This window comes from Dermochelys coriacea, chromosome 6 (assembly GCF_009764565.3).
Source record: "Dermochelys coriacea isolate rDerCor1 chromosome 6, rDerCor1.pri.v4, whole genome shotgun sequence".
NCBI classification, from domain to species: Eukaryota; Metazoa; Chordata; order Testudines; family Dermochelyidae; genus Dermochelys; species Dermochelys coriacea.
In genome coordinates this window covers 115,256,808-115,283,538 of record NC_050073.1, presented here as the reverse complement: position 1 = coordinate 115,283,538, position 26,731 = coordinate 115,256,808, and the positions used below count along the sequence as shown (strand labels likewise).

General features: G+C 42.0%; 1 long non-coding RNA gene across 1 annotated transcript; it reads left to right on the top strand.

Annotated features, from left to right (window-relative positions):
• Nucleotides 1–1,681: 1,681 nt before the first annotated feature.
• On the top strand, nt 1,682–26,731 carry LOC119857914. The gene is made up of 3 exons (XR_006282202.1): nt 1,682–1,708; nt 5,842–6,006; nt 26,347–26,731. It is a non-coding gene; the product is annotated as an uncharacterized LOC119857914 (long non-coding RNA).

The window sequence follows — 26,731 nt, the reverse complement described above, 5'->3', positions numbered from 1 at the left end:
ACTTCAAGCCAGGGGGTGCAGCAGCACCTCCAGCACCCCTCGTTCTAGCACCTATGTAGATGCCAAGGGAACATTTTCCCTGAAAAGCTTAGGCGCCAAGTGAGTTTAGGCACCTACAGGGTTTGGTGGGAGTTCTGTGGATTGCAGGGGAGCCACAATTGGGACTTAGGTGCCTAAACCAGGAATTTAGTGCTTAAGTCTGGGATATAGGTGCCTGAGTACTTTTGTGGACCAGGGGGAAGAGAAGAGAAAATGGATGGGTTCTTTCCTGCTCTGAGGAAAGTTGGGAAGATGAAACACGATAAAGATTCAGAGAGAAGAAAAAAGATAATCAAGTTCCATTTATATTGGCCTAGGTCCTTTAAAATGGCATAAAAGCTTTTGCTTAGTTCTTTATTGTTCATAACAACCCTCACCTGTTTCCCTTTTAAGTGTTTATTTTTACATGTAAAAAAACCTTTTACATTTAATTGGTTTCCTTGTTTTGATTTGAAAATCCTCCCAAATGGAAGTCTGTCTCTTCCAAACCTAGCCCCAGGCCCCCTTCAAATGTTAGTCACCCATAATCCTCAGCTTTTTTCTGGAAACCCTCTTGAGTTCCCCACTTCCCCAGAAAGTCTGTACAGCCAGTAATGACTTAACCCTGACAACTTTATTATTTGTTCTGTGCTCTTGCCTGGCAACCTCACTCATGGACCAGGACCCCATTGTGCTAGGCACTATTCAAACACAGAAAAAAAAGATGGTCTTTGCCCCAAAGGGCTCCTTTGTGAGGTAGGCAAGAGGTGTTATCCCCATTGTGAAAAGGGAGGAACTCAAGCCAAGAGCACACAGTTAATCTGTGGCAGGCAAAGGCAGGATGAGAACCCAGAACTCTCAGTCCCACATCTCAAACACAAGATCCTCCCTCCTCCCCAATATCTATTAATATGGGACTGTCACACAATCCTTTCTGATCACCCACAGCAGCACATTTTACAAGCCCAGGGACAAATAATAGGCAGAGCATCAGCGTGGTACCCCCACCTTCCAGGCAGGGGCATTGTGCAGAGACAAATGAGTGACATCCCTGATGCTGGTCTGAAACTGTTCGTAACAGGTATTGACTGTGGATATTTAATGACTGGATTGGCTCCCTGGACTTTAATTTATTGTGGCTATAAAGCTCTGGACTCATTATATATAATAGGTCAATAAAACATTATAAAGAAAAGCAATAACCAGAAAAATAAACATAAATCTGTGTGTCATGGGGGAAGTGGGCCCTTCTAAGGGAAGATGAGCCCAATCTCACCTGTGACTCAACAGTTGCCTCCCATGTGAGGCTGTGAGGGTGGGGTCAGGTGGTAGCTTGAAGTGCACCTGGTCCTTATAAAGGCAAGCAAGCACTCCTCTGAAATGAAGAGATTGGCTATTAGGTCAGATTCCCTTGTGGTGTAGGCAGTGCTGTGAATAGAAGGCTCCTGAGAGTTTCTGGTTAGGCTGAGCTTTCGTGAGCTACAGCTCACTTCATCGGATGCATTTGGTGGCATTTTTCCACCAAATGCATCCGATGAAGTGAGCTGTAGCTCACGAAAGCTTATGCTCTAATAAATTTGTTAGTCTCTAAGGTGCCACAAGTACTCCTTTTCTTTTTGCGAATACAGACTAACACGGCTGCTACTCTGAAACCTGTGGTTAGGCTGAGCATTGGAGGGGTCTGAGAAAGGTGAGGACAAAGGCTCTGCCAACTATAGCCTATGTTGGGCAGCAAAACTACTTTATCTTGGTGTCTTGTTTATCAATAAATTGTGCCCTGAGGCAAGGGCCTGAAACAGACTCTCCCATTGGTGTCTGCTATCAGTTCGGGTAACAAATCACCAGCATAGATGTCTTGAGGGAGAACCCCTATGAGGCTGGAATAACAGAGACAATGGCTTCTTATTTAGAGTTAGTAAGAACAAAGACAAATGAGAGAGGGAAGATGAGTTGCAACTATGGCAGGTGTATAGAGAGGAATTAGCTGTGTATTTAAAGAGGTTTTGTAAAGTTTAAATGCTGTAGTCTAGAGAAATGGCCAATCGCGATTGACTGGTTGATCCTAGGGGATCTTCCAGTCTATTGCGATCTCCAGCAGTGCAGCATGGCTGCTGCTAAGGCAGACTCCTTGCCCCATGGCACTCCTGGAAGAGGCCAGTGCTGCCCTGGGGTTGGGGAGGGGGCAGGAGTCTCCCTCTGCCTGCTGATCCTGCCTGCATGCACTGCCCCTGCAGCTCCCATTGGCTGGGAGAGCTACATGGGTGGTGCTTGCAGAGAGGGGCAGCATGCAGAGCCATGTGCCCCCCCCCACCCCTGGGGCTGCAGGGGTGTGTTGCTCCCTTCTGGGAGTGGTGTGGGGCTGGGGTAGGCAGGGAGCCTGCCTTAGCCTCACTGTGCTTGCTGCTGACTGGGAGCCACTGGAGGCAAGTGCTGCCTGGTGGGAGGCTGCACCCCACCCCCCATAATGCCTCCTGCACCCTGAGCCCCCTCTGAGAGCCAGCACCCCATATTCTCTCCTATACCCCAAGCCCTGACCCCTCTCCCAGAACAGCACCCTGTCCCCATTCCTGCACCCCAACACTCTGCCCCTGCCCTCCCCTCCCAGAGCCCTCCTCCCTTCCCAACCTGATAGAAGTGAGGGAGGGAGTGGAGTGGGGCTTTGGGGAAAGGGCAGGGCCTCAGAAGAGGCAGCGTAGATCCTGGGTTGCCCTTAGATTCAATAAGTGATCTTGGGTATAAAATGGTTGGAGACCACTGGTCTAGAGGGACCTAACTGCTAGGGTTATGTTCACCTGTTAGCATTTGTTAACTTGTATTTTGGGGGATGTAGTCTTCTTTTCTTTAGATGTAGAATAATCTTCTTCTTTTTTTTTTCTGTAGATGGCACTATTATACTGAGAGATTTGAGTCAAGTTAACTTTTTATATTTTTACTTACAGACAAATCTTGTGTGCTGTTGATTTGTTTATTGAGGAGAAGTAAAACCACTGCCACTGCCACAGTCAGAGCCTCCAAAAACTTGCATTTAACAAGTATATAGTCTGAGAATAAGAGAACACTTATTCATTACCCTTCCATTCCAAGCTCTTTACATTCTTCACATTTCTATCTAGAATAGTCTGTCTGGTGCTGACCATGCCTTGGAAATTATTCCTCCTCTAATAACTCAGAAAGAGAAGTGTCAAAATTATGTTGGCTGTAATCTAACTCTTTGAAACAGGCCAGGAAAGACATGAACAGAGGGTTCCTTATTCGCATTCACTGTAAAGCCCCATTATCCTACTCTGGAGGAGAGCGTAAGAGTAATTTAAGCACACTTTACAGCACTCTGGCAGTGTAAAGGAGCCAGAAAGTGGACCTAGAGTGAATAGAACAGGAGTACTTGTGACACCTTAGAGACTAACAAATTTATTTGAACATAAGCTTTTATGGGCTACAGACCACTTCATTGGATGCATGCAGTGGAAAATACAGTAGGAAGTTTTATATACACAGAGAACATGAAACAATGAGTGTTGCCATACACACATTCTAACGAGAATGATCAGTTAAGGTGAGCTATTACCAGTGAGGGGGGGGGACCCTTTTGTAGTGATAATCAAGATGGGCCACTTCCAGCAATTGACAAAAACGTGTGAGGAACAGTAGGAGGGAAAAAGGAACATGGGGAAATAGTTTTACTTTGTGTAATGACACATCCACTCCCAGTCTCTATTCAAGCCTAAGTTAATGGTGTCCAGTTTGCAAATTAATTCCAATACAGCAGTCTCTCATTGGAGTCTGTTTTTGAAGTTTTTTTGTTGAAGAATTGACACTTTTAGGTCTGTAATCGAGTGACCGGAGAGATTGAAGTGTTCTCCGACTAGTTTTTGAATGTTATAATTCTTGATGTCTGATTTGTGCCTATTTATTCTTTTATGTAGAGACTGTCCGGTTTGGCCAATGTACATGGCAGAGGGGCATTGCTGGCACATGATGGCATATATCACATTGGTAGATGTGCAGGTGAACGAGCGTCTAATAGTGTGACTGATGTGATTAGGCCCTATGATGGTGTCCCCTGAATAGATATATGGACAGAGTTGGCAACGGGCTTTGTTGCAAGGATAGGTTCCTGGGTTAGTGTTTTTGTTGTGTGGTATGTGGTTGCTGGTGAGTATTTGCTTCAGGTTGGGGGCTGTCTGTAAGCAAGGACTAGCCTGTCTCCCAAGATCTGTGAGAGTGATGGCTCATCCTTCAGGATAGGTTGTAGATCCTTGATGTGCTGGAGAGGTTTTAGTTGGGGGCTGAAGGTGATGGCTAATGGCGTTCTGTCACTTTCTTTGTTGGGCCTGTCCTGTAGTGGGTAACTTCTGGGTACTCTTCTGGCTCTGTCCATCTGTTTCTTCACTTCAGCAGGTGGGTATTGTAGTTGTAAGAACGCTTGATAGAGATCTTGTAGGTGTTTGTTTCTGTCTGAGGGGTTGGAGCAAATGCGGTTGTATCGTAGAGCTTGGCTGTAGACAATGGATCGTGTGGTGTGGTCTGGATGAAAGCTGGAGGCATGTAGGTAATTATAGCAGTCAGTAGGTTTCTGGTATAGGGTGGTGGTTATGTAGTGTCCAGGAAGTGGAACTCTTGTGCGGGCTGGTCCAGGCTGAGGTTGATGGTGGGCTGGAAATTGTTGAAATCATGGTGGAATTCCTCAAGGGCTTCTTTTCCATGGGTCCAGATGATGAAGATATCGTCAGTGTAGCACAAGTAGAGTAGGGGCGTTAGGGGATGAGAGCAGAAGAAGCGTTGTTCTAAGTCAGACATAAAAATTTTGGCATACTATGTGGCCATGCAGGTACCCATAGCAGTGCTGCTGATTTGAAGGTATACGTTGTCCCCAAATGCCCAGTAGTTATGGGTGAGGACAAAGTTCAGTCATCAGATTTGTTGTGACGTTCTCGGGGATACTGTTCCTGACGGCTTGTAGTCCATCTTTGTGTGGAATGTTGGTGTAGAGGGCTTCTACATCCATAGTGGCTGGGATGGTGTTTTCAAATCAGACGTCAAGAATTATAACATTCAAAAACTAGTTGGAGAATGCTTCAATCTCTCTGGTCGCTCAATTACAGACCTAAAAGTGGCAATTCTTCACCAAAAACCTTCAAAAACAGACTCCAATGAGAGACTGCTGAATTGGAATTAATTTGCAAACTGGATACAATTAACTTAGGCTTGAATAAAGACTGGAAGTGGATGTGTCATTACACTAGGTAAAACTATTTCCCCATGTTAATTCTTCTCCCCTACTGTTCCTCATACGTTCTTGTCAACTGTTGGAAATGGCCCATCTTGATTATCACTACAAAAGGTTTTTTTTCTCTCCTGCTGGTAATAGCTCACCTTACCTGATGACTCTCGTCACAGTGTGTATGGTAACACCCATTGTTTCTTGTTCTCTGTGTATATAAAATCTTCCTACTGTATTTTCCACTGCATGCCTCCAATGAAGTGGTCTGTAGCCCATGAAAGCTTATGCTCAAATAAATTTGTCTCTAAGGTGCACAAGTACTCCTCCTCCTTCCCCGCCCTCCGAGATACAGACTAACATGGCTGCTAATCTGAAACCCAGAGTGAATGTGATTCAGGCCCAGGGCAGAACAGGAACTCGCTATCTAGCCTGATAGCCAGAGAGCCTATGCCCCCTGAATGCTTGTTACAGGCCAAATCCACTATCAATGTGTAGTAGGAAGCCCTGTGTTTACACCATCCCATGGTTCTATGGCTCATCCTGCCTTTTAGGTTGTAGCTACTTTGGTCTGAGGCTTCAATAATTTTTTCCACTCCTCCTAGCATGCCTCTCTCTCACGGCCTGGCTCAGTAGCTACTCAGCATGAAGCATGATCTGGCCCTACAATTAGGGAACTCTGCTTGTTTGCGCATCTCTGCTGGGTCCTGACTGGACTCTATTTTCGGTGGACAGTATTGGCTGTTCATTGGTTCCCACAACTAACACTGGTAGGTGGATTGTTACTGTTTTGTGTAATCGTAGTCGTAACTGTAAGCTGAGAGGATGCACACCCCCATGAAGGGGGTCCCACATGTTAGTATCCTGGCAACCAAAGAATGATATCCTTAGTATGACACTTCTTGGGGGGGGGTACCCAGTTTATAGGGGACCTTACTACCATCTGCCCTTAGCATGAGAAACCTTTGTCTGTGCCTTCTAGGGGTTGGCTCCCTGATTCTACCACTCCCAGCACTCCCCTTTTGGCCCACGCTGGCTCCGTTGTCCATCATGCAGGTTAGTGAGAGGCACACCCCAATGCCTGAATCCTCCAAGTTCTCTCTGTGGTGTCCTGTCAGTGCCCAGTGGATAAGGGGCTGAACTACCCAGCCCACTGTGCCCAAAAGAACAGTACACCCCAGCTTACTAGTTGCATCTTGGGACCTAGCTTTGCTTAACACAGCAGTTACAGTTGCTTTTTTATAAACAAATCTAAATTGATTTAGCAAAGGATGAAGAGTCAAATGATGGCAAACAGAAATATTGGAAACAAAGGGTTGCATATAAATCATAACATTCTAGTAGCTAAACTTAACTAATGAGATACTCTCATCTAATAAGGTACTGCTTACCTAAAATCCTTCTCACAGCATCTTTCACCCAGATTGGCTGAGACTTTTATAAGGCCAAGCCTGCCGGGAATCCTTCATGTGGTGAGAAGCTGCCAAGTGTCTTTTTGCACCCTTGGATATTAGACCAGTCCTTTGTTCCTCACCACTCTCTTTGCTGCTGTTTACAGCTTCCTATTAATTTCTTCTCCTGAAGTCCCCACAATAATTTCATTGGCATTTGACTTACAGTGGAAGTCTATTTGCACGCTAAGACACACAATGCACAATAGTCAGCTGGGGAGTTAAGTGTCTCCCACCCCCTGTCTGGTGGAACCTGTCTTAAGACATGTTACCTCAGGGTGACCTGCCTTTAATTCAGGGCTTTAAGAACCTAATTTCCTATGTATTTAATATCCTCTATATAAACATTTTTTTGGTGTGTGGATACACATATGCAAATTGAGGATATGTCTGGGTCAAAGTGTGAATTCCAGTTTGTCTGGTGACACACCAGTCTGTTTACAACAGACCCAAATCCTGGGCCCATGTGCTTTGAAGTCCCTTTGTTTCTGAGCCAACGCCAGTCACTGTTCCTTGCTCTGGGTGTCTCAGGCATGCTTGCAGATGCAGACCCTGTGTCTGCCCAAGAAGGAAATCCAGCCACCTAGACCCTGGGACCTCTGCCACAGACCTCTCAAGCCCCTACTTGCTTAGATCCATTTTCCCAGTGTCGACCTTGCTGTGGGAGTAGAGCTGGGTGGAAAAGAGTTTTGAAGTCCAATGAAAATTATGGGGATTTCAAAGGCTGTCCCGTTTGAGTCCTTTTGAAGTTTTTCAATGAAAAATGAGGGGGGGGAGAGAGAGCGTGCGCGTGCTCAGTAATTAGGAAAATGTCTGCATTATTTCTTATTAATATTATGTATTTATTAATGTTTCCCTGTTCCATTTTCAAACTGAAATGTTTTGATTTTTCAATTCAAAATGGCTTTGTTTTCAATTTTATTTTTAAAAATGAAACAACCTCATTTCATGACACTATTTTTTTTTCATGAAATGATTCTTTTAAACTTTGTTTTTAGAAGGGCCAGCAAACCAAAAAATCAGTTATTCACACCACTCTGCTAAGAATAAGATTCTTAGAACAACAACTGTACAAAGTCTTATTCTGTGCTATCTCTATATATCTGTAGTATAAACACAGATATTGGGACTGTTTGGAAAATTAGTGTGCGTGGGGAAATTTACAGATACTTCGGGGACTTTGTTTCTCTTTTTTCAGTGCAATTGTCTCTGAAATTCTCCGATCAGTTGCAATGGAGAGAGCTTTAGAGCTCTGAAGTTCTCGTGCATCAATGGAAGCCGATGTTATGATGCTGGAGGTAGTCATGCTCCTATAGAATCAGACTTCTAGTAAATTACTGTCTTGGGACCCAATTCAGCAAAACACCAGCTAAAGGCTCCAATGAAGCTAAAGTATTCCACCATGTCTCTCTTCTCCCCTTGCCAGTCACTGATGGGTAACTTAAACTTGGCTTTGTCTGGTTTCAGAGTAGCAGCCGTGTTAGTCTGTATTCGCAAAAAGAAAAGGAGTACCCGTGGCACCTTAGAGACTAACAAATTTATTAGAGCATAAGCTTTCGTGAGCTACAGCTCACTTCCATCAGCTCAATTCCAGCAGTTAACAAGAATATCAGAGGAACAGTGGGGGATGGGGTGGGAGGGAGAAATACCATGGGGAAATAGTTTTACTTTGTGTAATGACTCATCCATTCCCAGTCTCTATTCAAGCCTAAGTTAATTGTATCCAGTTTGCAAATTAATTCCAATTCAGCAGTCTCTCGCTGGAGTCTGTTTTTGAAGCTTTTTTGTTGAAGTATAGCCACTCTTAGGTCTGTGATCGAGTGACCAGAGAGATTGAAGTGTTCTCCAACTGGTTTTTGAATGTTATAATTCTTGACGTCTGATTTGTGTCCATTCATTCTTTTACGTAGAGACTGTCCAGTTTGGCCAATGTACATGGCAGAGGGGCATTGCTTGCACATGATGGCATATATCACATTGGTAGATGCGCAGGTGAACGAGCCTCTGATAGTGTGGCTGATGTGATTAGGCCCTATGATGGTATCCCCTGAATAGATATGTGGACAGAATTGGCAACGGGCTTTGTGGCAAGGATAGGTTCCTGGGTTAGTGGTTCTGTTGTGTGGTGTGTGGTTGCTGGTGAGTATTTGCTTCTGATTGGGGGGCTGTCTGTAAGCAAGGACTGGTCTGTCTCCCAAGATCTGTGAGAGTGATGGGTCATCCTTCAGGATAGGTTGTAGATCCTTGATGATGCGTTGGAGAGGTTTTAGTTGGGGGCTGAAGGTGATGGCTAGTGGCGTTCTGTTGTTTTCTTTGTTGGGCCTGTCCTGTAGTAGGTGACTTCTGGGTACTCTTCTGGCTCTGTCAATCTGTTTCTTCACTTCAGCAGGTGGGTATTGTAGTTGTAGGAATGCATGATAGAGATCTTGTAGGTGTTTGTCTCTGTCTGAGGGGTTGGAGCAAATGCGGTTATATCGTAGCGCTTGGCTGTAGACAATGGATCGAGTGGTATGATCTGGATGAAAGCTAGAGGCATGTAGGTAGGAATAGTGGTCAGTAGGTTTCCGATATAGGGTGGTGTTTATGTGACCATCGCTTATTAGCACCGTAGTGTCCAGGAAGTGGATCTCTTGTGTGGACTGGTCCAGGCTGAGGTTGATGGTGGGATGGAAATTGTTGAAATCATGGTGGAATTCCTCAAGAGCTTCTTTTCCATGGGTCCAGATGATGAAGATGTCATCAATGTAGCGCAAGTAGAGTAGGGGCATTAGGGGACGAGAGCTGAGGAAGCGTTGTTCTAAGTCAGCCATAAAAATGTTGGCATACTGTGGGGCCATGCGGGTACCCATCGCAGTGCCGCTGATTTGAAGGTATACATTGTCACCAAATGTGAAATAGTTATGGGTCAGGACAAAGTCACAAAGTTCAGCCACCAGGTTAGCCGTGACAGTATCGGGGATACTATTTCCCCATGGTATTTCTATCCTCCCACCCCACCCCCCACTGTTCCTCTGATATTCTTGTTAACTGCTGGAATTAGCCTACCTTGCTTGTCACCATGAAAGGTTTTCCTCCTTTTCCCCCCCCTGCTGCTGGTGATGGCTTATCTTAAGTGATCACTCTCCTTTACAGTGTGTATGATAAACCCATTGTTTCATGTTCTCTGTGTGTGTGTGTGTGTGTGTGTGTGTGTGTGTGTGTGTGTATATAAATCTCTCCTCTGCTTTTTCCACCAAATGCATCCGATGAAGTGAGCTGTAGCTCACGAAAGCTTATGCTCTAATAAATTTGTTAGTCTCTAAGGTGCCACGGGTACTCCTTTTCTTTTTGGCTTTGTCTGTAGATGGCAGCAAATATTAGCAAATAAAGCATATTCTGCCCTGTGCTAATTTTAGCAACTGGTGACAACAGCGAAGAAATCCAGCACAGCTAAGAAAAGTAGAAGCTTACAAATGCAAGAATTAGCAGTGCTAACTCCACATATGCCACCTGCCTCCCATTTCTGCCACTTTTTTTTACCATGACATTTACTGTCCACAAATAATTCCTTTTAAAAAAAGAGATTTGATTGTTTATAAGAATGGCCATACTGGGTCAAACCAGAGGTCTGTCTAGCCAGGTATCCTGTCTTCCAACAGTGGTCAATCTTAGGTGCTTCAGAGGGAATGAACAGAACAGAATCATCAAGTGATCCATCCCCTATTGTCCATTCCCAGCTTCCGGCAAACTGAGGCTAGGGACACCATCCCTGTCCATCCTGGCTATAACCATTGATGGACCTATTCTCCATGAACTTTATCTAGTTCTTTTTTGAACTCTGTTATAGTTCTGACCTTCACAACATCCTCTGGCAAGGAGTTCCATAGGTTGACACTGCTGTATGAAGGAATATTTCCTTTTGTTTGTTTTAAGCCTACTGTCTACTAATTTCATTTGGTGACCCCCTAGCTCTTGTGTTATGAGAAGGAGTAAATAAGGAAGCATTATTTACTTTCTCCACACCAGTCATGATTTTATAGACCTCCATCATATTTCCTGTTAGTCGTCTTTTTTCCAAGTTGAAAAGTCTGTCTTATTAATCTTTCCTCATATGGAAGCTGTTCCCCTAATAATTTTTCTTGCCCTTTTTCTGTACCTTTTCCAATTTCAATATTTTTTTTTAAAGATGGGGCGACCACGTCAGCTCTCAGTATTCACGATGTGGGCGTACCATGGATTTATATAGAGGCAATATATTTTGTCTTATCTGTCCCTTTCCTAATGTTCCTAACATTGTTAGCATTTTTGACTCTTGCTGCACGTTGAGTGGATGTTTTCAGAGAACTATCCACAATGACTCAAAGATCTTTCTTGAATTTTAACAGCTAATTTAGACCCCCATCATTTTATATATATACTTGGGATTGTTTTCCTATGTGCATGACTTTTTGCATTTATGAACACTGAATTTCATCTGCCATTTTGTTGCCCAGTCACTCAGTTTTGTGAGGGTCCCTTTGTGACTCTTTGCAGTCTGCTTTGGACTTAACTATCTTGAGTTTTGTATCATTGGCAAATATTGTCCCCCTCACCTGATATGCACATTAGACACTGACTAGAATCACACACCAACTGCTACTGTGCTATAGGGGGTACGTTTTTTAGCAGGAAGCTGAAAATTGCACACATCCCTACAGGACACTATGTAATGTCATGACACACACAAGCTGCAGAGACTGAGATGGAGAATACCCTAGCCACAATGTTGTATTTACTTTTTATAAAAGCATTTTGAATTAGGATTTTTTCATAGGAGGGTAAGGGAGGCACATTTCCAGTCTCAATCAATTTTAATGGGAATTGGTGCTTGTGTCCTTTATGGCTTAGAGCTGATGAAAAGGGAAGAAACTTTTTTGGGAAAAAATTAGTTGTTTCCATTTTGAAAAGGCTGAAATGGACTCAATAGGGGGGAAAAAAACCAAGATTTTAAAAACTTTTTATTGAAACAGATTTGGTTTTTTGTGTGTGATTGTCTTTTCTAATGGCCTTTTTGGAAAGTGAAGTTTTTCATGGGAACAACTGGTGGCTTTTTGTGTGTGTAGTTTTAAATCAATCATTTTTCTTTGAGTGAGAAATTTTGACCAATTATTTGACTCCTTTGAAAATCCCAGCTTTGATAAATAAATTAAACAGGGCTGTACCTCTGATTCTGATTGATGGAATTTTAAGGGAGTCAACTCAAAACCATTACCTTTTGGCATAACCCATTGCAAGAGACTCAATCAGAAATTATATACTTAAGGAATCATTTAACCACCACAGAAACAAGATGCATTTATAATTTTTGCAGTGAAGGAATTCATTTTTCTGTGAATTCAAAATACAGCCTCCCTTATGGGAAAGATCTATAGAAGTTAATGGAGAATAACCTGTCTATAGAATTTTAAAACCATCGTATAGTATTTTATAGCCTGAACACACTTCTCTATTAAGTGAAGCTATAGAATTTCTGTAGAAACCTCTTGGTTTAATTCCTCTTAAATTCCACAGGATTCTTTCATAAGAGTTTATAGAATGGGGAATAACATCTGTTCCTTACTGTAAATATTCAGTAACTGAAATAACTAGCATTACCAGTGTCAATGGTCATCTTTTTGTAAAACACAATGGGAATGCCTGTGTATATAAAATAGACCATTTAGGGTGTGAAATAAATGTCATTCTCTATCAGTTCCCTTCCATCTTGGTTTACATTTGTTTCTGCACTTTCAATGGGATGAAAGTTGCAGCAGTATATTTTAAGGCAGCACTGAGCCCTGTGTTTTAAACTGCATAGTGCATATAACATTGCTTAGTAAACTTAAGCAAAACCAGCTACTGCAGTAGCTACGTAGAGTGCATAATATCAAAGTAATAATGCAGAAAAGATCAGTGTCTTATGCTGGCTCCATTTCAGGTGGATCCTTTACTATAGGACTTTGTTCTCATGACTGTGGCAATTTGCCAGCTCATTTCATTGTGGACCTTTTACTAATCCTGTAGGGGAAAAGTGTAGGCAGAAGTAAATTGAAATGTAGGAGTTTCTGTGCCATTAATGGGGAATTACCTTTTTCACCACAAGTATATGTACAGTTTTTCCCTACTGTTAATAGTTTAAAGCCAGAAGGTACAAGTAATCATCTAGTCTGACCATCTGTATAACACAGGCCGTTAAATTTCACCCAGTCACCCCTCTCCATTGAGCCCAATAATTGCACTTGACTGAAGCATATTTTCCAGAAAGGCAGTAAGTCTTGATTTGAAGACAACCAAGAGATGAAGAATCCACTTTCCTTGGTATTTTGTAATGACTGATCATCTCGCTTGTTACATTCATGACACATACAGAGACGAGTTGTATAAACACATCAAGCCCTCTTGCTGGAAGGCTGCAACATCACTACTTGTATTAATATACAGAATAACACCCAAGAACCAAAAACAGACAAGGCAGGTTGCTCCCTAAGGCAGAGGTCCAACTCACTCCACCTTGTACCAGATTGACTCTGATTGCAGGCTTCCCTAGCTTCCTCCTGATACACCCTCTTAAAGTGATAGCTTGCAATGCGAACCCAGTCCTCATTACACCATATCACTCTTTAAAAAAGAAAATAGACACTTTTTTTTTTAAATTTGAATTTGTCTGGCTCTGGCTTCCAGCCATTGGTTCTTGTTATGGCTGTTCCAGACATGTATAAAGAGCCCCTTTATTATCTGGTATTTTCTTTGGAATTAAGTCACCTCTCAATCTTTTTAGCTTCTCAGCCTCTCTTGTAAGGTATTTTCTAAGCTTTTAATGGAAATTACATTTGTATATCAAAGGTCAGAAATAGGCCCATAATGGTTGAATAAGTCTTGTGCTTTGGAAAACTTGTAAATTAGTGCTTTCACATTATATTAGTATAAGCAGGGGAATTCAGGGTGAAGACTCTTACTCTGTCCTTTCAACACACACACTTATTTCTGTATCTCTGAAGTTGAAACATGATCCTAGCTGCACCGCAATTCGAAACCAAAATGAGGAGAATGAAGGTCCAAATCCTGGTCTCTGTTAGTCAAAATCAGAATATTAGCAGTCATGTAGCTTTTGGATTGTGTTTTCCTTCATCAGGGAATGAGCCCAGATGCCTGCACAAATTGGTGGGTGTTTGGTGGCCTGTGATACAGTGAATTCAGTGCAGTTCCTTGCAGAGAAGTTCTCCACCTTACAAATATCGCTGCCACTCTGGGCAGAGGAACTGAGCGCTGCATTGGAATGTCAGGGCTCCTTGCGGGGGAGAGTAGGGACTTTACTCTACCTCTTGAACTGCCTCTTCTAGATTAAATTAATATCCTGAACTCCCCGGTCATCCCAATGACTAGTAGAAGGAAACAGGGTATATAACCTCTAAACAATCCCGTAAAATAGAACAACTTTTTGGAGAACCATTGCAGCAGTTTCTCCAAGATTCAGTGAGTGGGCAGCACAAGGGAAGAAAGACGCATACTGATTTTAGCTGCTGAATTCAATTTTGAATACCTTTATATGCTGCAGTCATGTTAGCTCCATTGGCTGATTGCAGGGAGTAAAGCTACAATAATTTAAATCATCATCTATTTTTTTTTAAGCTTCTTTTAAAATACCCTTCCATGTTTTGGTGTGGATATCAGTGAAGTCTACAAAGCTCTCCACAATCTTTGTTCTCTTTCAAAACCTCAACATTGCTTAATACCAGAGACCATTCAAGAGGAGGCTGGTGTGCAATTGAACTCAATAGCGCTTTCCTAACCTTGTTCAAAATAGCTTGCTATACTTTTCTTGCAATCCTCCTGATTTAGATTAATTTTGAATTCAGTATGCTACTTTCTGCTGCACCCGCCTTAATAGAACCAGGCAGAGGAAAAGACAGGCTAGCAAAGGAGAAATAGAGCTCAAGAACAGGTTTGCAGAATTGGAAAATGAAGAAAGGGCTCAGCAGGTAGTCACTGAAGGTGGAAGGGCAAGGAAGAACAGAAGAGCGGCTAGTCCTATAGGAAAAGCGGAAGAGTCAATAGAGACTACACCAAATATGAGCCCCTGGAGGATACAGGATGGGTTGAAGAGGATTACAAGGGAGACTAGGAATGGAAAGAACTTGCAGCCAGAGGGAACAGAGGATAGACCTGAGAATCGCACTGTCACCAGGAAAAGGCAGGTCTACATGACTGGGGACTCCTTACTGAGAAGAATGGACAGGCCTGTAACCACAGCTGATCCAGAGAATAGAAGGGTGTGCTGTCTAGCAGGTGCTAAGATATGGGATGTGGACCTGAGGTTGAAGAGGATCCTAAAGGGAGCGGGAAAGAATCCACTGATCGTCCTTCATGTGGGACCAAATGATACCAGTAGATTCTCACTGGACCATATCAAGGGAGACTATGCCAGGCTGGGGAAGACGCTTAAGGAAATAGAGGCTCGGGTGATCTTCAGTGGGATTCTGCCTGTTTCTAGAGAAGGGCCACAGAGGTGTGACAAGATTATGACCATCAACAGATGGCTCAGGCAGTGGTGCTATAAGGAGGGCTTTGGGATGTATGGCCACTGGGAAGCATTCATGGACAGAGGACTGTTCTCTCGGGATGGACTTCATCTGAGTAGGGAAGGAAATAGACTTCTAGGATGGAGGCTGACACAACTGATAAAGACCTTTAAACTAGGAATTTGGGGAGATGTCCAGGTAATCTTCACGCTGGATTTTAGCATTGAGAGGGAAGAAGACAAAGTAAGAGAGGATACAGCTGTGGGTAGGAGAATGTGTATATAAGGCCAGTCTAATAGGTTATACTGGCTGTAGAATGACTGTGCCTAATAGGGTACAGAATGTGAGCGAGTCCAAACAGCAAAAATTAAGATGTTTGTACACCAATGTGAGGTGCCTAGGTAACAAAATGGAGGAACTAGAACTACTGGTGCAGGAAGTGAAACCAGGTACTATAGGGATAACAGAAACATGGTGGAATAGTAGTCATGACTGGACAACAGGTATTGAAGGGTATGTGCTGTTTAGGAAAGACAGAAATAAAGGTAAAGATGGCGGAGTAGCATTGTGTATCAATGATGAGGTAGAATGTAAAGAAATAACAAGCAATGGAATGGATAAGACGGTCCGTCTGGGAAAAAATTACACTGGGGAAGAAAACTACTAGAGCCTCCCCTGTGATAGTGCGTGGGATGTACTGTAGACCACCGGGAACTAATTTGGATATGGATAGAGCCCTCTCTAATGTTTTTTAATGAAGTAAATACTAATGGAAACTGCGTGATCATGGGAGACTTTAACTTCCCAGATATAGACTGGAGGACGAGTGCTAGTAATAATAGGGCTCAGATTCTCCTAGATTAGATAGCTGATGGATTCCTTCATCAAGTAGTTGCTGAACCGACTAGAAGGGATGCCATTTTAGATTTGGTTTTGGTGAGTAGTGAGGACCTCATAGAAGAAATGGTGGTAGGGGACAATTTTGGCTCAAGTGATCATGAGCTAATTCAATTCAAACTGAACGGAAGGATTAACAAAAATCTGCAACTAGGGTTTTTGATTTCAAAAGGACTGACTTTCAAAAACTAAGGAAATTAGTTAGGGAAGTGGATTGGATGGAAGAACTTGTGCATCTAAAGGCAGAGGAAGCCTGAGATTACTTCAAGTCAAAGCTGCGGAAGCCTATATCCCAAGAAAGGGGAAAAATTCATAGGAAGGAGTTGTAGACCAAGCTGGATGAGCAAGCATCTCTGAGAGATGATTAAGAAAAAGCAGAAAGCATACAGGGAGTGGAAGATGGGAGGGATCAGCAAGGAAAGCTACCTTATTGAGGTCAGAACATGTAGGGATAAAGTGAGACAGGCTAAAAGTCATGCAGAGTTGAACCTAAAACTAAAAGTAAAAGGTTCTATAGGCATATAAATAAGAAGAAAACTAAGAAGTGGGACTGCTTAACACTGAGGATGGAGTGGAGGTTAAGGATAATCTAGGTATGGCTCAATATCTAAACAAATACTTTGCCTCAGTCTTTAATAAGGCTAAAGAGGATCTTAGGGATAATGGTAGCATGACAAATGGGAATGAGGATATGGAGGCAGATATTGCCATATCTGAGGTAGAAGCAAAACTCGAACAGCTTAATGGGACTAAATCGGGGGGCCCAGATAATCTTCATCCAAGAATATTAAAGGAATTGGCACCTGAAATTGCAAGCCCATTAGCAAGAATTTTTAATGAATCTATAAACTCGGGGGTTGTACCATATGACTGGAGAATTGCTAACATAGTTCCTATTTTTAAGAAGGGGCGGTAGGGGAAAGGGATCCAGGTAACTACAGGCCTGTTAGTTTGACATCTGTAGTATGCAAGGTCTTGGAAAAAAATTTGAAGGAGAAAGTAGTTAAGGACATTGAGGTCAATGGTAAATGGGACAAAATAAAACATGGTTTTACAAAAGGTAGCTCGTGCCAAACCAACCTGATCTCCTTCTTTGAGAAAGTAACAGATCTTTTAGACAAAGGAAACACAGTGGATCTAATTTACCTAGATTTCAGTTAGGCGTTTGATACCGTGCCACATGGGGAATTATTAGTTAAATTGGAAAAAGATTGGGATCAATATGAAAATTGAAAGGTGGATAAGGAATTGGTTAAAGAGGAGACAACAGCGGCTTATATTGAAAGGTGAACTGTCAGGCTAGAGGGAGGTTACCAGTGTAGTTCCTCAGGGATCAGTTTTGGGACCAATCTTATTTAATCTTTTTATTACTGACATTGGGACAAAAATGGGAGTGTGCTAATAAAGTTTGGATGATGCAAAGCTGGGAGGTTAGAGAAGGACCGGGATATCATACAGGAGGATCTGGATGATCTTGTAAACTGGAGTAATAGTAATAAGATGAAATTTAATAGTGAGAAATGTAAGGTCATGCATTTAGGGATTAATAACAAGAATTTTAGCTATAAACTGGGGGCGCATCAATTAGAAGTAACGGAGGAGGAGAAGGACTTTGGAGTATTGGTTGACCACAGGATGACTATGAGCCGCCAATGTGATATGGCCATGGAAAAAAGCTAATGCGGTCTTGGGATGCATCAGGTGAGATTTCCATTAGAGATACGGAGATTTTAGTACCATTATACAAGGTACTGGTGAGACCTCATCTGGAATACTGTGTGCAGTTCTGGTCTCCCAGTTTGAATTCATTCTTCTTAAACATGGAACAGGTACAGAGAAGGGCTACTAGGATGATCCGAGGAATGGAAAACTTGTCTTATGAAAGGAGACTCAAGGAGCTTGGCTTGTTTAGCCTAACCAAAAGAAGGCTGAGGGGAGATATGATTGCTCTCTACAAATATATCAGATAAATACCAGAGAGGGAGAAGAATTATTTAAGCTCTGTACCAATGTGGACACAAGAACAAATGGATATAAATTTGCCATCAGGAAGTTTAGACTTGAGATTAGACACGGGTTTCTAACCATCAAAGGAGTGAAGTTTTGGAATAGCCTTCCAAGGGAAGCAGTGGGAGCAAAAGACCTATCTGGCTTCAAGATTAAACTTGATAAGTTTATGGAGGAGATGGTATGATGGGATAACATGATTTCGGCAATTAATTGATCTTTAACTATTCATGGTAAATAGGCCCAATGGCCTGTGATGGGATGTTAGATGGGGTGGGATCTGAGTTACCCAGGAAAGAACTCTCTGTAGTATCTGGCTGGTGAATCTTGCCCACATGCTTAGGGTTCAGCTGATCGCCATATTTGGGGTCAGGAAGGAATTTTCCTCCAGGGCAGATTGGAAGAGGCCCTGCAGGGTTTTTGCCTTCCTCTGGAGGATGGGGCATGGGTAACTTGTTGGAGGATTCTCTGCACCTTGAAGTCTTTAAACCATGATTTGAGGACTTCAGTAGCTCAGACATAGTTGAGAAGTTTATTGCAGGAGTGGGCAGGTGAGATTCTGTGGCCTGCATTGTGTAGGAGGTCAGACTATATGATCATAATAGTTCCTTCTGATCTTAATATCTGTGTCTATAAATAGAGTCCACATGATCTCGCACATGAAATTTAAGTAAACCTCCAAATTTACCATTTTGAGGACCTTCTCATCTGAACATCTCAAATTTAAACACCTCTAGCCTAAGTGCCATGTACATTGGTCAAACTGGACAGTCTCTACGTAAAAGAATGAATGGACACAAATCAGACATCAAGAATTATAACATTCAAAAACCAGTCGGAGAACACTTCAATCTCTCTGGTCACCCGATTACAGACCTGAGGGTGGCTATCCTTCAACAAAAAAACTTCAAAAACAGACTCCAAGGAGAGACTGCTGAATTGGAATTAATTTGCAAACTGGATACAACTAATTTAGGCTTGAATAGAGACTGGGAATGGATGAGTCATTACACAAAGTAAAACTATTTCCCCATGTTATTTCTCCCCCCCCACCCCACCCCCCACTGTTTCTCAGATGTTCTTGTTAACTGTTAAAGGTTTTCCTCCTTTTTCCCCCCCCCACCCCGCTGCTGGTGATGGCTCATCTTAAGTGATCACACTCCTTACAGTGTGTATGATAAAACCCATTGTTGCATGTTCTGTGTCTGTATATAAATCTCCCCACTGTATTTTCCACCGAATGCATCCAATGAAGTGAGCTGTAGCTCACGAAAGCTTATGCTCAAATAAATTTGTTAGTCTCTAAGGTGCCACAAGTACTCCTTTTCTTTTTGCGAATACAGACTAACACGGCTGCTACTCTGAAACCTGTCAAAATATCCAAGAGAATGCAAAATATTTGTACCACGTGCCCTTCTGGATCTGTTGGCAGCTTGCATACTCTATCAACTGAGTGACCCATTTTTCGTATCATTCTGCAAGTTCCATCCTCCAAGGGATTGGCTCCATGTGTTCCTTTAAACTTTCATGTTGGCATACTCACATGCTAAAGCAGAAAAAGTTCATGTACTCAGTTTTATGGATCACAAAGGAAGTTGAGGAATTTGGCTGGAAAAGCAACAAGTGAAACAGAACAAGGAGGCCAAAATCAAACTGTGTGTCTACTAAAATTGCTGGCATAACTCACCATTAGGAGTTTTGACAAAGAACCATGATTTTCATACTTGCCTACCTTTGCATTCGCTAGGTGAAACGTTTTTCTAAATTAGCAATGGGATGAATTTCTATCACAAAACACTGAACAGAATCTGTCACGTGTGACCAAATTCAGAATTCTGCCCCATGCTTTTAGTAATCCAACTGCTTCTGCGTCCACATCCATAACCATCACACTAACAACCAATGGGCAATTTTCTGTCTTGTAATCGGACTCCAATACTCAAAAATTCAACACCAATCTCTGTGCTGGAATCGGAGATTTCTGCCCCAACAAGCCTGACAAATCCAAATCAACAGCATCACCAGTTGTGGAAGGCTTAGAAATTTGAGTAGCAGAATTGTCCATTCACCAGGAACATGGTCAAACTTCAAGCAATGTGTAGACCATTTGTACTTTTCTGATCATCTTCTTCTTCTTCACAGGCCTGCTGCAGCTTGTGCTTTTGAGCACCATTCTTTGTGTTTATAGGTAGTCATGGAAATCAAGACTGACCATAAGAATTCCCCCGCTAAAGCTGTGAATGAATTGCTAGATTTGGAATGATTGCATTAGCAGGTGAAATCTCACTAATGGCTGTGTGAAACTCGGTGCTATAGCCAGTTCTTAAAGTAGGGAAAGGGGGAGGACAGACCACCCCACTTTTATTTATTTTTTTTAAGTGGGAGGGGTTGGTTGAGGTCTGTGCAGAGCTACTGGCTCCTACAGCCCAGAGGGCTTCTGCTGCTGCCTCATCCAGTTCCCTGGGCTCTGCTCCACTCCCCCGTGTGTAGGCACTGCCCACTCATTGGCCCACCCATCAGCAGACGGGGAGTATGCAAAAGCCAAAGCCCAAAACATGCATCATGTGATACAAACTAGAATGCAAGTCTACCAATGCTCTGTATTGTCCTCTTGCTAACAGTGGTCTATATTTGAATCTTTAGAGCAAGGTGCAAGAAACTACATTTTATACAATTGTGGAGCAACTTGTCCATATACTTGCCTTCCTTTTCATTCACTGGGTGAGAAGTCTTTTTTTTTTCTTAATAGAAAAATGGCCCCATTGTTAATCAAACAGTGAACAGAATCTGTCACTTGTGGCCTAAGTCAAAATTCTGCTCTGTACCTTTCAATAATCAAACGGATTGATTAGTACCTGCCTAATCCCTGTTAATTGCTGCTTTATGCCCTTTAGTTTGAGTCTTTATATCCCTTATCCTAGCTAATATAATATAATATAGAAGAGAATGGGCTAAGGCTAGATAAAGAGCTATAAATAGGATTTCTAAAAAATATATCAGACATAACAATATAAAACTATTTTTTCCCCCTGTACCATTCATGAAAATAAAACAAGACAAACTCCTGAACCAATAATTGATATTTTTGTTTCAGAGTAGCAGCCGTGTTAGTCTGTATTCGCAAAAAGAAAAGGAGTACTTGTGGCACCTTAGAGACTAACAAATTTATTAGAGCATGACACGAAAGCTTATGCTCTAATAAATTTGTTAGTCTCTAAGGTGCCACAAGTACTCCTTTTCTTTTTGATATTTTTGTGTGGTTAAAACCAACCAACCAAAACCTCAGTCTTCAAACTTTCTGCAAGGTTCAAGTCTAGGAGAATTTTATGGCTATATTATGAACTTCAGGAATAAATGAGGTTTCTAAATGAAGCCAACTGTAGAATTTCAAATCTCACAGCTGTAACTATTAGTGGAGGTTTTATGTTTACTCTAAGAAGGAAACACTGGCATGCTCCATCTTTTCCAAAGAGATGGTAATGTTACCTGGGGTTCTTTCAGCCCAAAGCTCTTGGTAACTTTACTCTGTGTGAGGCGGTGTCAGGAAATAAATCAAGGGAGACACGGCCGTCCGACCGATAGATGGATGGCACAAACAGGACAACACAAGTGCTTTCACTTAAAGCTGTACTTTAGTCTCAAGCACTTACATAAGTCTGCAATAGGGTTAGTAAAACACCCCCAATGTTCAACAATTACTGAAGTTGGGTGTCGCTCTCGAGTGGCACAGCGGCAGTCTTCTGATGGCCAATCTTCCATCTGTCAGTGGGGACCACAAGATGTGTCCAGAGGGAGAGTCCCTGAAAAGTCCAAGTACCCAAAACTTTCTTCCCTTATTTATTCATTAGTATTATGCTAACAGGTCACTCAAAGAAGCAAGCAATTTCAAAGGTTAAGCAAGAGGTTTCCTTCTGATCATCAATTAGTCAGATTTTTTTTTTTCCCCAGAGTCTGCCTACCTTGAGGCCCTGACAGACACATCCCTGAGGGCACATGTAGACACGCATTTTAGGAAAAACAGGAAGCTTGTCTCGGCAATTTCTACAGAGATCTCATCAGGAAGGACATGGGGTCAAGCTGCTCTTTCTGTGGCACCCAAACCCCCTCCCCTTCTGACTCTGTCATGCCACTGCATTGGCCTATTTATGGCCTATTATATTGGCTACTTTTAGCAGTAAGCAGTAGTGGTTCAGGCACATTACTGGTTTGCCAAGATCTCCCCATACAGTGAAATGTAGAGGTTTTGTTTCTTTTAAAGCCATAAAAATAAACGATTATGAGAATTTAAATGGGGCTTTGCAACCCAAAGTATAAATACTGTGTGCAGTAATGAACTTGAACAGAGTATAGGTGTCGGTAATCCTCAGATTAATTTAACCCACTGCAGTCTGATTTTAGGCACCTAACTCTCTGAGAGGGGTGGGGCTTAGAATGCACCTCTGTTGTTGGTTTCTCCCACTGGCTAGCTTAAGTAGCTCCCTGCCTAGTGTGCTGGCTTTTGTAAATCACAATCTAAGGCACTTATTTCTTCATGTTCATTGTAGAGGGAGCCTATGTGCCTAAGAGGCTTTGTGAATCAGTGTCTTTCCAGGTGCCTAAAAGTTAGGTGTTGAAAAGCTTAGCAGCATATTGCCTAAATCCTTTTCTAAATTTTGCCCTGTGTGACCATTTCTCCTTTTGCAAAGAAAGTGATCCCCTGTGAACTCAATAGGGAACTATTTTTTTCATGTAGGAGTCGCCTTGTTCTTCATTATTATGTCAAGTGAGTTTCTTCTTTTCTGCTTGTGAGAATTTTGTCTGTGCTCTGAAAATTGGACTTGGTTTAAAATCTTGTCAGAAAGCTGTCCCGTGAAATCTGGTTTCAACAGGGAAAGAATGACTTATTGGTTTGATTGCTTACTAACACCATCATTTAATTGTAATCCTCAGTCAAGTTTTCTTTGAGTTTAAATTTTCCTCTTGGGGATCTGGACATCCTAACAGTAATTTTTTGATCTTGTAAATCTCTGGTCTGTGGATACTGAACATACTGCTGGAGTTTCCAGGTGAGATGGTTCTGAAGTAGACAGCGTCCAGCAGATCCCATGAAAAGCTACCTTTGAAAGGGAAAGACTTCAACAGATACAAACACTGGACTCCTATGGCAGTGACAGGACTCGGAGAATTTGCCAATCTGGATTAGAGGAAGCTGCCCTCTCCACCCCAAAAATAACACAATTGTGCACTGGGGAGGAAATTCCTTCCTGAAGGCGATCAGTTTATGCCACCAAAACACAATGATCCTCAGCTCAACCTGCATAACTAACCTTTTTTTATTGTTTTGCTACTTACCTAGTTCAATAGCACTTTATGATTGTATACATTTTGTTTTTTAAACCCAGTATTTGATTTGATGGATCCCTGCAGTAATACATTCCACAGGATGATTGTGTGCTGTGAACAAGTACTGTTTACTTTAGCTTGCTTTAAAGGAATGCAAAGAGAATGAGTTGATTTGAAAGATTTGGCGAATATTATTTTATTTACCATTTTATTTTTGGAGTGGAAATTAAACACTCAAAGGGGTGTCTTTATTTTATGAAGGTGTCTAGAGTGCCTTGGTACCTAGGTGCACTAGAAATGCAATTTGTCATTGCTATTAATACTTATGTATGCAGCACCCTTCGCTTTCAAAGTGCTTTACCGTCCTTAACTAATCATGTGCTATGATATCCACACTGCAATCAAAGGTGTGATTTTTCAGGTCCTATAGATGTACCACACTAGCTTTAATTTAGCTTGTGTAGGTAAAAGTAGCTGTGAAGACATGGTGGGGTGGTGCAAGCACAGTGGGGACCATTGGCATGTGCTCATGTTGCTAGCCCACTGCTATTTTTAGTTGGCTAGCTATATTGAAGCTAGCCTGGTATGCCTACCCAAGCTGAAAAATCACACCTCTGATAGTTGGGTCCAGAGGCTGATGTGAATAATCACATTATCCATGCAAATAGACCTGTGGGAGACCAACACAACCTGGGTCAGTAAGGATGGGAGAAATGAACCTCCCAGAACTAAGCAGGTTATTTACCTACAGTACAGTTTTAAGATAGGGAGATGGGGGCAGAGGAGTTAAATAATTTTATCCATGTTCACAGAGGCAGTCCATACCTGCAATGATTCACTGTGAATGTCTAGCAGTGCTCTCAGCCTACTAGAACACACTTCACACTACTGCTCTAATAGATGTTGTTCCATGGCTAATGAATTCTTTAGCTCTTTGTTGGTTTTTAACCTGGTTACCTGAGAGCTCCTGCATCACTCCACATGATATGCTGCTACAGTTGATACCTGCTCAGGCACTTAAGCTGGAGCCTCCATTCTCTGGGAAGGGTCTTCGTTTATGAGCTCTCTTCCTCATCCCCCACACCCTTTGGTCCTCCAGATCCTGGATTTGTTAACTTTCCAGGCACACTGCAAAGCCTCTCTTTGGTAAGGCTGTTGATGAAGATTGTGGTCTTAGAGTTATTTTGTTCTGGCTGTGTTTTTTTTTTTTTTTTTAAGTGCTGAGAGGCACCCGACTCACTGGAAGGCTTCTAGAATTATATATTCAAAATGTGAAGTTATACATAATAGCTTTGTTTTATGGGAAAAGGGAGTGGAGCTGGGTGAAAATATTTCATCTAAAAAGTTTTCCATTGAAAAATGCTGTCTTGAGGAAAAAACAAAATATTTTGCAAAATCTTATCCATTTTGTAGTTAGGAAAATTTCAAAACCAAAATTGTTTCAAAATATCTTTTTTTAAATTTTTATATTACTCATTATTTTTACATTATTTCATGATATCAATAGTACTAGTAGTGCATATCGTGACGTCATATGTCAAGGTGTCGTAATATGACATGACATTGTAATATGGACTACTACTGGCATTGCATGTTATGACCAAGACACTCTCTCTAAAGCCTGCTAAAAATAAGATGGCATATGAGATGTTTGGGAGGTAGTAAGGCATGTGTTCTGTTTCCTGTTTAGAGGCTGTCTAAAATTGTGCTCTTCGTGCACTAGAGTCCCTGACTAATTCTCCTTTTTTGTTTCCACATTTCAACTTTCAGCCTTAGCTGCCCAAAAGCAGGAACAAAAGGGCATAGGAACAGAAGCAATGTTATGAACAAGAACAGCCTTCACCACCCAGTAGGCATTGTGGGTTTTGTTTTTTTTTAAATTGTGTGCGTGTGATGAGTGGTTATTGATCTAATTCCTTCTTTCTACTTTCTTGCCACATCCCTTGGTCCTTAGCTTCTCCAGAAATGCATCTTGTGAACTCACTTCAGTTGCCTTTAGCTATAATTTATTTTTCATATCTATTATGTGTGAAGTAGTCTTTTACCCATGTTCCTTATTAACTCTTTCTTACATTCCTAACTTTTAGCTAACGTGCCGTTGTGGCTTCAACTTTACCTGGATAAATAGTTCTCTCTCCATTTTAAATGTATCTCTCTCTTCGAGAACTCTGAAAAGCTATAAATCACAACACTCTCTCCTTTCTTTCACTGAGAATAAACCCAATTTCCTTAACCTTCCTTCATAAAGACAACTGAATGAATAATACATGATATACTGGTATAACTTATCTGACAATTTTAGCTTTTTTTTCCTACTTGCAGAATATATATAAGCAGAACACATTTTCCTCAGCTGTATTTACTTTTTAGAATAGTTTGATTCTCTAAGCGTTTAGATTGGTTGGTTGTCAACAGATCTGAGTATTGATTGCTGCTTGTTGAGGTATAATGTTTAGGTGTGACTGGTCAGATAAGTTGCATGGTAATGTTTCTGTACTGTGCCTGGTTGATAGCATTTTCAGCACAAATACTTGTGAATGTGAAATGAGAAATTTTCTGCCAGTGCTTATGCTCTGCAATTCACTCCTTGTGGCCTTTCATGTCAGGAAAATCTGAGGACATTAACTATCTTGGAACGTGAGAGAGTGAATTTCTTAACACCATGTGAGTGACTGAGGTTGTAGTCCTCCACGCCTAACTCAGGCCTGGATTGTCATTTGTTTGTTTTGTGGATAGCCTGTAGGAGCCCCAATCATGCACCCAAATGCCATTGTTCTAGGAGCCATAACACAGAACAAAAAGACCAATGAGCTGTCATCTAGACTAAAAAAGGGGCACTACATAGTTGCACTGGTCCAGAAGTAGGGCAGACACTGAACTGTGACAATTTAGACCCCCCCTCTCTCTTTTTCTATAGGTGTGGAGCCTCCAGTCCTCTTCAAGACACTGCCTAATTCCCTGTTCTGTGTTGGCTACAATGCACTGACTGAAGGGTGGAAGCAAGACTCCCATGTCCTATCCTCTACTCCCATCCATCTAGCAATGGCTCTCCTTCCCTGGGCCCCACACAGGGCTGGTGATGCAGGGAGCCATGCAGGAGACTGAGGGGATGACTCAGGCTGCTTACACGCTTGCAGGGGCACACAATTGGACTCACAACTACAGGTGGTTGGAAACTCCATTGTTTTCCTATGGAAAATGTTGTTGGGGAAAATATATCTAGGTTTTTAATTTTTTTTTTACTAGAAAGTATTGTAGTTTCCATGAGAATTTTTGTTACAAAATAAAAATAAAACACTTCA